The sequence below is a fragment of the Pristiophorus japonicus genome, chromosome 20 (genome assembly GCF_044704955.1).
Source record: "Pristiophorus japonicus isolate sPriJap1 chromosome 20, sPriJap1.hap1, whole genome shotgun sequence".
Lineage (NCBI taxonomy): Eukaryota > Metazoa > Chordata > Chondrichthyes > Pristiophoridae > Pristiophorus > Pristiophorus japonicus.
In genome coordinates, this window is record NC_091996.1 from 18,537,586 (window position 1) to 18,550,109 (window position 12,524).

Below are 12,524 nucleotides of genomic sequence, written 5' to 3' on the forward strand. Positions count from 1 at the left end.
CGAGGTCACCTTGCCTAACAATGGACTCCATTAGCCCACCTCCTGCCTTATGTTGGCCATTGTCATTCCAGACTCCCTGCCCATCATTCTAAGTCCAACATGGAGCCACACCTGGGCCCCTCCCACAAATAGCTTCCAGCTTTCTTTCTGCGGTGAGAAAAATATTAAACACAATGTCCAATAAAGCTTTGGGGGTTCGATGCTTCCAGTCCTTACACATTAGAAAAGTTCCGTGATGTGGCCTGGGACATTGAAAGTGTCACTGGTGCTTTAGTGACTGAATAAGCCAAACCAATTTTTACTGACGGGGAATTTGAGGATTTAGTTACAGGAACTTTGGAGATCACATGACAGAATGCCATTCACTTATAATTCCATGCACTGTAACTTTCAGAAGGGAATTGGGTAAATACTTGAAAAGGAAAAATTTGTCAGGATATGGGGAAAGAGTGTGGGACTAATTGACAGCTCATTCAAAGAGCTGGCACAGGCACGATGGGCAGAATGGCCTCTTTCTGTGCTGTGTGATTGTATGACTTGTCACAGAGTCATCACACTCTGGAACAAACATGTGCAACATGTGAGGGTGGGGTCACTACAGTTCTTTAAAGGGGAACATGATAGGTTCGTGAGAGGACATTGCCAGTTACAGGGAGTTAGTGGTTAGTTTAGATTGTGATGTGATGAGAACTGTGATTTCCCGGAGCCTCAGGGAGTCGGAGAGCAATTGGCCAGAGGTTTTCCTGAACTGGGATGGCAGCATGCGAGGTCATACTGTCTACTGGATGGAGTGAGCTTGATGGACCTGATAGCCTTTATCTACTGATAGTCTTCTTGTACATTTGTGTGTGCAGACTGGGGATTGACTCTGGGTCTTGCTTGGTGTGTGTCGTAGAGAGTTCACCCAGTCAGTAGCTGAGCCCAGCCCGGGGCAATCCCCATTCTGCAATCCCCCATCGGAGAGATCATCTCTTCCCCTTTCTGTTCCTTGCTATGATCCGTGCACAAATCAGGAAACACACAGTAAGTTTGTTCATTTTAATTCCACCTTTATTTACAGATGTTAAACTTGTAACATTTCCTAACAATATATAGACTCCCCACCCCACCCAAGACCATGTGATCTCCTGGGAGAGGCGAAAAACCAGACATAAAAACCCAGGCCAATTTGGGAAAAAAACGATCTGGGAAATTCCTCTCCGACCCCCTCAGGCGATCGAAACTAGTCCAGGAGATCATTCTGGCCCTAATAAGTCCGTGCGTTCTAAGACAATTGCTTTTCTACTTCCACTCCGCTGACGTCAACTGAACATAGTCCTCAAAGCCTGGGCTCCAAATATCTCCAGTCCAGACCAAAAAGGGTTAACCAGAACCACCATCTGCTGGTAGCATCTTGGAGATCAGGCTTCACTGAGCAACAGAATCTAGAAACAACAGACCAAAAGACTATCCGGCCTCCGCCCTGACTGTCTGAGGTCCTTGAGCAGGTTGGTGATTGTCCGGTGAAGCGAGCAAGTCCATCAATCTGGTACCCCCCACACAAGTCCTGAAGGTGTTCTGGCGGCCTCATGTGGATCATCCACTAGTTAGGGTGAACTACAGAGTGGCTGAGTGTGCCGATTGTTGTGTTGTCCACCCCAGCCAAATGTGGCACCTAGAATGTCACCCCATTGTTCAAGTACATAAGAACATAAGAAATAGGAGCAGGAGTCAGCCATTTGGCCCCTCAAGCCTGCTCCACCATTCAATAAGTTCATGGCTGATCTGAGCATGGTCTCAGTTCCACTTCCTTGCCTGCTCTCCATAAATCTTCACTCCTTTATCGTTCAAAAATCTCTCCACTTTAAATATATTCAATGACCCAGCCTCCACAGCTTTCTGGGGTAGAGAATTGCAAAGATGCACGACACTCAGACACTTATTCTGAAACTAGGCCCCTAGTTATAGATTGCCCCTCTCTGCATCCACCCTATCCAGCTCCCTCAAAATCTTACACGTTACAATAAGATCACCTCTCATTCTTCTAAACTTCAATGAGTATCGGCCCAACTTGTTCAACCTTACTTCATCTCAGGAATCAACCTCGTGAACCTTCTCTGAACTGCCTCCAGTGCATGTGTGTCCCTCCTTAAATAAGGAGACCAAAACTGTACGCAGTACTCCAGGTGTGGTCTCACCAACGCTCTGTATCATTGGGAAACAACGTGTCATCTTGACAAGGGACCCAGCAAGCAGTCCCACCTTGTTTGTTGACTTACCGGCCTACTGGCATATTACCTGTCTGGGGACACATTGACTTACCTCGCGCGCACCTGCTGCGATTTCACCACACGCGGCAGGATCGATGCGGCTGGGGTATGTGACGTTGTAAGCCCACTCCCAACTCGAGCCCGCTTTCTGTTCCGAATCTTCCGATGATGGGGCTTGTTAAGCCCGCCTTGCGTGCTTCCCGGCCAATTAAGAGGAAGCCGGTCTGATGACACCACCTTAAAGGGACCATGCCCACATTGCTTCAGTGTTCTGCAGCAATGAGGTCCTGCAAACATGGACAAGCACTGCACAGTGGTGTAGGACTGCACCCAGGCCTTCTCATGACTTCCTCCAGATGAATGAGTCCTCCACCAATGGAAATAGGCCCTCACTATGTCCAGGCCCCTCAATATTTTGTGCACCTCAAGGCCGAGGTCCAACAAAAAACCCGGGACCTAAAGAATAGATGGTGGGTGGAGAAAGCACAGGAGATTCAGCTGCTGGTCGACAGCCATGATGTGCGAGGATTCTTCACCGCAGTCAAGTCCACCTTCAGCCCAAGCATCTAAGGCCCCACCCCACTGCTGGCCAAGAACGGGGAGACACTCATCAAGGACAGCGAGGCAGTCAGGACCCGTTGGAAGGAGCACTTCGAAGATCTCCTTAACGGAGACTCTGCCTTTGACCCGAGTGTCCTCGACTCCATCCTGCAGCATGCTACCTGCCACCACCTCAGCAAAACCCCAGCCCTGCACAAGGTAGAAAAGGCCATCCATCAGCTCAAGGCATCGGGAGCGGATGGAATCCCCGCTGAGACACTGAAGTATGGTGGAGAGGCACTATTGGCATGATTGCAGGACCTCATCACTCTCATCTGGAAGGAGGAGAGCATGCCGGGAGATCTCTGAGATGCAATAATCGTAACCGTCTTTTAAAAAAGGGGACAAGTCTGACTGCGGCAACTACAGAAGAATCTCCCTGCAGTCGGCCACTGGGAAAGTCAGCGCTAGAATCCTCCTCAACCGTCTTCCCCCTGTGGCTGAGGAGCTCCTCCCGAATCACAGTGTGGATTCCGTCCCCTACGGGGTACAATGGACATGATCTTCACCGCGCGATAACTGTAAGAGAAATGCAGGGAACAGCACCAACCCTTGTACATGGCCTTCTTTGACCTTACAAAGACCTTTGACACTGTTAACCGCGAGGGACTATAGAGCGTCCTCCTCTGTTTCGGCTGCCCCTAAATGTTTGCCACCATCCCCTGCCTGCTCCACGGCATGCAAGCCGTGATCCTGGCCAACAGATCCACCACAGACCCAATCCATGTCCGGACCTGGGTCAAGCAGGGCTGCGTCATCATGCCAACCTTCTTCTCGATCTTCCTCGCTGCAATGCTCCACCTCACACTCAACAAACTCCCCGCTGGAGTGAAACTAAACTACAGAACCAGTGGGAACCTGTTCAACCTTTGTCATCTCCAGGCCAGATCCGAGACCATCGCATCCTCTGTCGTCGAACTACAGTACGTGGACGACGCTTGCGTCTGCACACATTCAGAAGACGACGAGGTTCAACACCGCCTCCAGTGTGCCAGCGCAGCCTTCGATCGCCTAAGGAAGAGAATGTTGGAAGATCAGGACCTCAAATCTGACACCAAGCTTATGGTCAACAGGGCTGTAGTGATACCCACCCTCCTGTATGGCTCAGAGACGTGGACCATATACAGTAGACACCTCAAATCACTGGAGAAATACCACCGATGTCTCCGCAACATCCTGCAAATCCCCTGGGAGAACAGACGCACCAACGCTAGTGTCCTCGATCAGGCCAACGTCGAAGCACTGACCACACTCGACCAGCTCCGTTGGGCGGGCCACATTGTTCGCATGCCTGACTCAAGACTCCCAAAGCAAGCGCTCTACTCTGAACTCCTACACAGCAAGTGAGCCCCAGGTGGGCAGAGGAAACGCTTCAAGGACACCCTCAAAGCCTCCTTGATAAAATGTAGCATCCCCACCCACACCTGGGAGGCCCTGGCCAAAGACCGCCCTAAGTGGAGGAAGAGCATCCCGGGAGGGCGCTGAGCACCTCAAGTCTCATCGCCGAGAGCATGCAGAAAACAAGCACAGGCAGCGGAAGGAGCGTGCGGCAAACCAGACTCCCCTCCCACCTTTTCCTTCAACCACCGTCTGTCCCACCTGTGACAGAGACTGCAATTCTCATATTGGACTGTTCAGTCGCCTAAGAACTCACTTTGAGTGGAAGCAAGTCCTCCTCAATTTTGAGGGACTGTCTATGATGATAGTTCATGTTGATGTGCTGTCAAACACTGAAATCTTTATTTTCAGCACTTTGCGTTCTTGGACAGATTCATGGGCACTTTTGGAAGTGGCTTAGTAAATTGTAGTGGATGATGGGTACCCCCCACCATGGTGCTCAGTGCGAAAGGAATGGGTTGGACATTGCAGGGATTCTTTATGGAGTTGGTGCATCATGTGGCAGTCAGGTTGTACAGCGTCAAGTAAATGTGGCCATGGTGAGGCCATCACTGGCCTCCCGGGCAGCAGTGTGGTTGGGTGCTGATGTCCTGTGTACTGTGCAGCCTCAGGTGATTGCGGAGAAGGTTGGTGGTGATGTTGGTGTGTTTAGTGATGTTGGTGTTGGGGCTGACTGGTGGGATTCTAAGAAACATGGTGAGATTTTTTCAAGGGCACCGATGTTGCTGGAATAGATGGCAGGTGAGGTTGAGGTGACAGAAAAGATTTGTCAATGATGAGAGAAGTTGCTCCAAGGAGGTGACAGTGAATAGAGAGTTCACTGCAAACATTTACAAAGTGCATACAGCTCAATAGTCTCTTCCAAATCCTGAAGGCTTCAACTTCTGACATTGGAAAGTGAACAGCTGTGAAATGGTAGCTTTTATACCACATCTGCACTGACAGCAAGCCAAAGCAATAGAGAATCACTGAGAACCCGACTCCACTTACCTGGCGTGTTCGTTGAGGCAATGCAAACCCGTCAAAAGGTTGGTAAAATTGTAAGTGCCTGCTTTTAAGCCTCTTAACTAGCAGTTAATTACTTTTTAATGATGTTACTTACTTGTCCTGGGCTTGCTGTCGGGTCTGCTATCCGAACACAGATCTGACAGGTCAGAAACTCACACGGAGGCAGGTTTACAGTGGGATACTGACCCGTTGTCAATCAGGGTTATTTTGACAGCAGGCCCTCCCTCCAACCCTGAGTGTGGCTCCCACCCATATGTTGAAGCATTACCTGAAGAGACTGATGGCTATAGCACCGATGCCTGGAGAACACAGTGCTCCCAGGACCACCGGCTCTAGCTCTATGCTGTGATAACGGAGAACTGTGGAAACCTCTAGATGGGGTGGGCTAAGCTACAAGGTGAGCAGTGCCCTCCTCCCCCCCCATCCTTGTGTGGCAATTCAGGAATGTCCGAAGGTTCTGCTGCAGCAGCTCCTCCACTTGCTTGTCAAAGAAGCCCTCAGCACCAATGGTACCTGAAGGAGCCCCGAGGTGCAAGGCCAATCTAAGGTGATGCAAGGTCCACTGGACGATAGATCCTGCTCCTACATTGAGGGCACCTACAGTCATCCAGAAGGTTCAACTGGGGAAAAATATGTCCAACAGCTGAGCCTTCTGGGTGACTATCACTCGCTCTCAATGTGGATGGTAGACCATGATGTCACCTGCCAGAATGCGCACTAGTGGATGGTTCCTGGATCCAAGCATGATCACTGGGCAGGGTCTCGAATGTTACTTGTTGCAAATTACCTGCATTCCGGTTCCTAATCTGGAACGACGGTCTAGTATTGTACAAAGGATGTTGCGCTCCGGATGAAGCCTTGAATAGGTTTGGTGGTGGTGAGTGGATTGGACTGGTGGTGATGAGGGAATTGGTGGAGGTGAGTGTATTGATGATGGTTAGTGGATAGGTGGTGAGTGGATTGGAATGGATTGGTGGTGGTGGGTGGATTGGTGGAGGTGGTGAGGGCAAGGACGTTCTAGATGGGGTGGGCTAAGCTACAAGGTGAGCAGTGCCCCCTCCCCCCCCCCCCCCCCCATCCTTGTGTGCCAATTCAGGAATGTCCGAAGGTTCTGCTGCAGCAGCTCTTCCACTTGCTTGTCAAAGAAGCCCTCAGCACCAATGGTACCTGAAGGAGCCCCGAGGTGCAAGGCCAATCTAAGGTGATGCAAGGTGTACTGGATGGTAGATCCTGCTCCTACACTGAGGGAACCTACACAGACTGCGGCTGTGGTAGATGCTCTCTGAAGGTGGTCCTTCGTGGCAGGGATTTCTCCCTCAACTCACCAGTGGATTTGGTGGCAGGGAATTCGCGCTATGCACCAAATCCTGCAGGAAGGTCCACCAGACCCACATGTCCCACCAATTGGATTCTGTATTTCAGTGTCACTGCTGGGATCGATTTGATGTCGGTCAGGATGTGCTCTCTGCTATGTGTGATCCACTTGTCTGTGCTTTTGTTACTCACAACTTTAGTTTGTGGTAGTGTGATAAAAACGCTGATTTCCTCTCACCCATCCTGACAGCAATCGTGTACCTGTGGCAGAAGAAAAAAAATTTGACAAAAATCACTGGAAAGCAACAAGGACAACTACAGGCTTCCCTCGCATATAACCTGTAAAAACATTTATCCAATTCCCTTTAAAGAGTGAGGACCTGGGCCAGTGTCGAGCTGTGTGGGCAGGTACCAAGCTCGCTCAACACAGGTCAACACTTTGGGCAGCTGATTATTAGTAAATATCTGCTTGGGACATCAGAGTGGGGCCCAGAAAACATTTATAACTTCTGCTCAAGATCCAGACTATCCTGAACAAAGCAATGGGAGATCAACCCATGATAGTTGTCTACATTTACAGAGCAGGGAATGAGCACCAAACACAAGGGCCGGGAGGAGCCGGTCAGTGAGGAGCTGAGAGTAGGGCTCAGTAACCATCGGTAACCAGGCTCTCCAGGCCCCAGACTACCTATGAGCAACGCCATGGAAGATCTACCAATAACAAAATGAACTATTCCACCCGACTGTGCGTCAATATTACTGTATCTGATAAACTGTTCACATTGCCCGATATAACTTTCACTGATGATGATACAAGATAAACAGGTTGAGATAAACCATTCAAAGTTCGCGGCCTTCTCTCTCTTACCTTCACCTAGACTGCTTGTGCTGCCTCTGCCTCAAATTGAGCCAGGTTACAAAACCGTTGTCATGACTGACCTCATTGTGATGCGCGACGTGATGCTCAGGCTTGCCCTGTGATGTCACACTTATACCTGTCCAGTTAAAGTGACCTCACCTTGAAACCATATTTGGTAAAAACCTTTGGGCATCATTTAGGTTACAATGACTTGTTTCCCTAGACCATGACTGACATGTATGTTAACTCCATTTACCCACCTTGGTTCCACTTTCCTTAAAACTCTTGCCTAACAAAAATCTACCAATCTCATTTATGAAGTTTTCAATTGACCTTCAGCCTTAATAGATTTAGGGGAAGAGAGGTCCACATTTCCACTAGCCTTTGGGTAAAGAAGTGCTTCCTGACATCACCCCTGACCGGGCTAGCTCTAATTTTAAGGTCATGCCCCCTTGTTCTGCCAGAGGAAATAGTTTTTATCGATCTACCCTACCAACTCTTTGATCATCTTAAACGCCTCAATAATATCACCGTTTAATATTCTATACTCGAGGGAATGCACACCTGGTCTATGCAACCTGTCCTCATAATTTAACCCTCTGGAAGTCCACATAGATAACATCCATAGAGTGTCCCTCGTACATGTTACCTCCTCCAAACATGACCCACCCTTCACAAATCCATGCTGACTCTGACTGACTATCAATAAGCAATGGCATGCGAGTTCCACCAATGATAAGTAGTTGTCTACATTTACAGAGCAGGGAGTGAGCACCAAACACAAGGGCCGGGAGGAGCCGGTCAGTGAGGAGCTGAGAATAGGGCTCAGTAACCATCGGTAACCAGGCTCTCCAGGCCCCAGACTACCTATGAGCAACGCCATGGAAGATCTCCCAATAACAAAATGAACTTTTCCACCCGACTGTGCGTCAATATTACTGTATCTGATAAACTGTTCACATTGCCCGATATAACTTTCACTGATGATGATACAAGATAAACAAGTTGAGACAAACCGTTCAAAGTTCGTGGCCTTCTCTCTCTTACCTTCACCTAGACTGCTTGTGCTGCCTGTGCCTCAAATTGACCCAGGTTACAAAACCGTTGTCATGACTGACCTCATTGTGATGTGCGACGTGATGCTCAGGCTTGCCCTGTGATGTCACACTTATACCTGTCCAGTTAAAGTGACCTTACCTTGAAACCATATTTGGTAGAAACCATATTTGGTAAAAAAATCTTTGGGCATCATTTAGGTTACTGAAGAGGTAAATTCTTAATATTAATTAATTGTGCCATTTTAAAATGGAGTTAACAGGTTTTAAAATGGAACCCACTATGGCTGGGTTACAGACTGTGGGAACATTCCACAGAAAAGCAAACGTTCTAGTTCACAGACCAAGGTCTAGGGAGGTGAGCACACACAGAGCGATAACCTAGAAATTGAACTAAATAACAAGATAAGGGTAGAATAGACATGGACACGATAAGTAACTGTCCGGATTTACCATTTAAGGCATACGGAAGCCAGCTCTGTACCAATGCATTAATCTATCATCATGTGTTAATTGTAACTTGCGTAATAACGTAATGTTATAACCTGAAACTGTGTAAAAGAAGACGTACCCGGCTACTTATTTGAGCGTTCCTTATGGAATAGTACCCCTGCCGGCTTGTATCTATTAATAAAAACTGCATTTACTTTAAGGCTAATGGACTCCGAGTGGTGGTTTGAAGTTAACCCTAACAACGTGGCATAGTCGGGCAGGATCTACTGAATGGGCAATTCGACTCAAAAGCCGACCCAAAACTTAGTGAGTAGAGAATTACCTAGAGAAATTCTCCTCCCAAAAGGCCTGGCCAGAGATCCAACGAATCTGAAGCAGAGTCCGTGTAGTCGGTAAATCCAGTTGAGGAGCACGTCAGGACACTGTAAGTAAATACGTGTGTCGGGAGAATAAGTACTTATACAGGATACTGGGGAATCCCCGGTGAGGGCGAACTAGCTATCCAGCCAGAAACGAGGTTCCGCATAAGTAAAGGCGGAAAAACGGGAACTGGGGAAAATGCCCCGGTGTAAGAAATGGCAAAGGAAACTGCCAAGACCCGTGGAGGGGTGAGCTATAAACTACCAGAAGAGTTTCTGAGAGATAAATATGAAAAGGTTAAGAGGAAAATGGTTAAGGCAGGATATGATGAAGGAAAAAAAGATACCCTGGAAACTCAACTGGTGGTTGCAAAGAAAGGGAGACAAAAGGAAGGAGGCGGTTGTAGTGTATATAGAAATTTCACAAATGCAAGGAGAAAAGAAGTGGAAGGACAGGTGTAGAGAGGAACAGAGTCGCATTAAGCAATAAACAGATGATTTGGTAAAATGTCAGAAAAAATGCAAGGAGCTGGAAGATAAAGTTAGCCAGCTCACTAAGGTAAGTGAGGACAGGAAAAAGATCATTTTAGCACCCGTACGGATGAATAGAACGATACCCGAAGGTGAGATGGACAGAGAAAGTGACGAAAGGCAAGAGGATGTAAGTATAAAAATAGATATAGATGACAAAAGGGAATGGACAGGGGAATTTGGCCCAAATGTGTATCCCCCACGAACAGGGTTAGGATTAGGACCCGAGGAAAATAAAGAATTGATGAGACTTGCCCCAATCACTATCCGTTGGACAAAAATTCTTGCCACGGAACATGCTGCAAAGGACAAAAGTGACAGAGGTTCACAAGTCTTTCACTCCCGGCGAGAAACAGCTGATACTGGCAGATTTGCCCATGCTAAATATGCAGAATGGAACATGGGGCGATGGGGATCAGGCACAGAATGTGAAGACTCAGACCTTCTGTACAGCAGTAAAAGCTGCCCCTGGGACAAGGACCCAGCAACTGGGGAAGTATTATGGGGGTAATCCAGGGCAAGGATGAGGTAGTGACAGATTATGCAGAACGAAAGTTTAAAGCTTATGAGGAATATTCGGGTGTAGCACGGCCCGAGAGGGATGACGAAGGTCTTTCTAAAAATGCTTAAAGAAGGGCTAAACCCCCAGCATCAGAGTGTGTTGAACCTCGGACTCCCCATAGGAACTAATTATGGAGAAATATTAGCCTGGGCATGTGAAATAGTCTGGCGGCGGCTCCAGGTCCGGGAGACTAAGGGGAAGGTGAAGGAAGCGGCCCTGGAAGCTATAGTAGCCGCAGTCGGGACCCAGAGAGCAGGAGAAGGGAAGGGCTGGGCATGTTATAGGTGCGGTTCCGACAACCAGCAAATATGCAATTGCCCTGATAAACAGATGGGGGCTAGGAATAAGACGACAAAAGGGGAAGTAACGTGCAACAATTGCGGGAAGAAAGGACACACGAAAATGCAATGCTATGGAAAAGGAGGAGGGCAGGAGGGAAAAGCCCCAGGGCAGTAGAAGGGAAAACCGGGGGGGGGGAGACAGTCAGGGAGATAAACAGGGCGGGGGACTGACCGAAGAGCAGATCCTCAAAATGATTAAGGCGGCCATACAGGAGGACTAGGTGGCCTCGACCCCCGGGGCTGGTATCGAGGACCCGCGGATGTATCTAACAGGGCTGTTAGGGGGTCGGCAGTACCAAATGTTAATTGATACAGGGGCCTCGGTCTCGATAACCAACCTAAACCTCCCGACCACAGACAAGCAGATTAAAATAAGCGGAGTGGGAGGGGGCACTATGACGGCAAGATTAAGTGAACCCCAGCTGGTGGAAATAATGGGGCGATTAATACCCCAACCCAGAGGGCACAATTTTAGGAATAGATCTATTGAGGGAATTGAATCTACTAATACAACCTCGAGAAGGGGCGATCTGTTGGGCAGACAGCAAGAGAGAACCACAATTAGGCATGAGAGAGATGGCCAGGGTAGCCAGCACCACAGCCAATAAAACACGATTGGGACCAGGAGAAGGCAGCGGGCTGGGTATGCCAACAACTTCCCGAGGTATGGGCCACCCATAAACAGGATTGCGGATTAGTAAATATGGAGCCTTTGGTAATCCCGGGAGAAAGCCACAAAGCCCACCGGCAATGCCCCATAAAGAAGGAGGCCCAAGCAGGTGGTAAAGGGGATAGTCCAGCAGTTGGAAGCCTCCGGAATAATCAGAGAAACCAAGTCCATTACCAACAGTCCGGTATGGCCGGTGGTAAAACCAGACGGCTCATATCAATTAACAATCAACTACACAGCCCTCAATAGGTGCACGCACCGGCAGCACCCGATTGTGGCCAGTCCATCCACAATTCTCAATGGCTTGGACCCAGAGTATTGTATATTTACCGTCCTGGATATAGCCAACGGGTTCTGGAGCCTCCCTTTGGCCCGGGAGTCGCAGGACAAGTTTGTATTTACTGTTGAAAATCAGCAATACACTTGGACACGCCTCCCCCAGGGGTTCCATAATAGCCCGGCCATATTTCACCAGTCAATGGCCCGAGCCATCCAGAAGCTAGATGTAGAAGCAGAGAAAAGCACAGTGTTGCAATATGTTGACGATTATTTGATCGCCTCAACTTCAATGTCAGGGCATTTAAGGGCTTTAGTTAAGGTATTGGGCGGGGTTTAAGGCATCACCCACAAAGGCCCAGGTGGCCCAGACTAGACTGCGGTACCTTGGACACTGGATCAGTCAGGGCGAGAAAGCCATGACAGAGGAAAGACGGATGGCTATTAGGAACATGCCTAAGCCCCAGATTGTCAGGGGAGTGAGGAAGTTATTAGGACTCTTTAGTTATAGTCGGAATTCTATACCTCAATACACAACAATAGCAGAATCCATCCAGAAATTAATTGAAGGGACCCCTACAGAAGATAGATTGGGGACCAGAACCGGAAGAGACATACGGTGAACTAAAAAGAGCTCTGATGTCGGCCTCCGCCCTCGAATTGCCAGATCTCAATAAACCTTTCCACCTATATTGTGATCAGGATGATGGAAGCTATTCCACCGTGGTAATGTAGGAACATGGGGGCCGGCAGAGACCTATAACCTACTACTCGATGAAGAAAGACCCAGTGGTTACTGGGATGCCCCATTGTGGGGCGGTCAAAAGTAAGCGAACCAGTAGTGATGAT

The 12,524-nt window shown here is 48.6% G+C and overlaps 1 long non-coding RNA gene across 3 annotated transcripts; it reads right to left on the reverse strand.

The window, feature by feature from the left end:
- Positions 1 to 1,028: 1,028 nt before the first annotated feature.
- Positions 1,029 to 11,991, reverse strand: LOC139233198 (uncharacterized). 3 transcript variants are annotated; one of them, XR_011588160.1, is made up of 3 exons: positions 7,438 to 10,883; positions 6,581 to 6,830; positions 1,029 to 3,860 (listed from the first exon to the last, which is right to left on the reverse strand). It is a non-coding gene; the product is annotated as an uncharacterized lncRNA (long non-coding RNA). The 3 variants fall into 3 exon arrangements; XR_011588159.1 differs by lacking the exon at positions 1,029 to 3,860 and adding an exon at positions 11,730 to 11,991 and having other exon boundaries at positions 6,315 to 6,830; positions 7,438 to 9,358; XR_011588158.1 differs by lacking the exon at positions 1,029 to 3,860 and adding an exon at positions 10,902 to 11,723 and having other exon boundaries at positions 6,315 to 6,830; positions 7,438 to 9,358.
- Between the last annotated feature and the right edge of the window lie 533 nt (positions 11,992 to 12,524).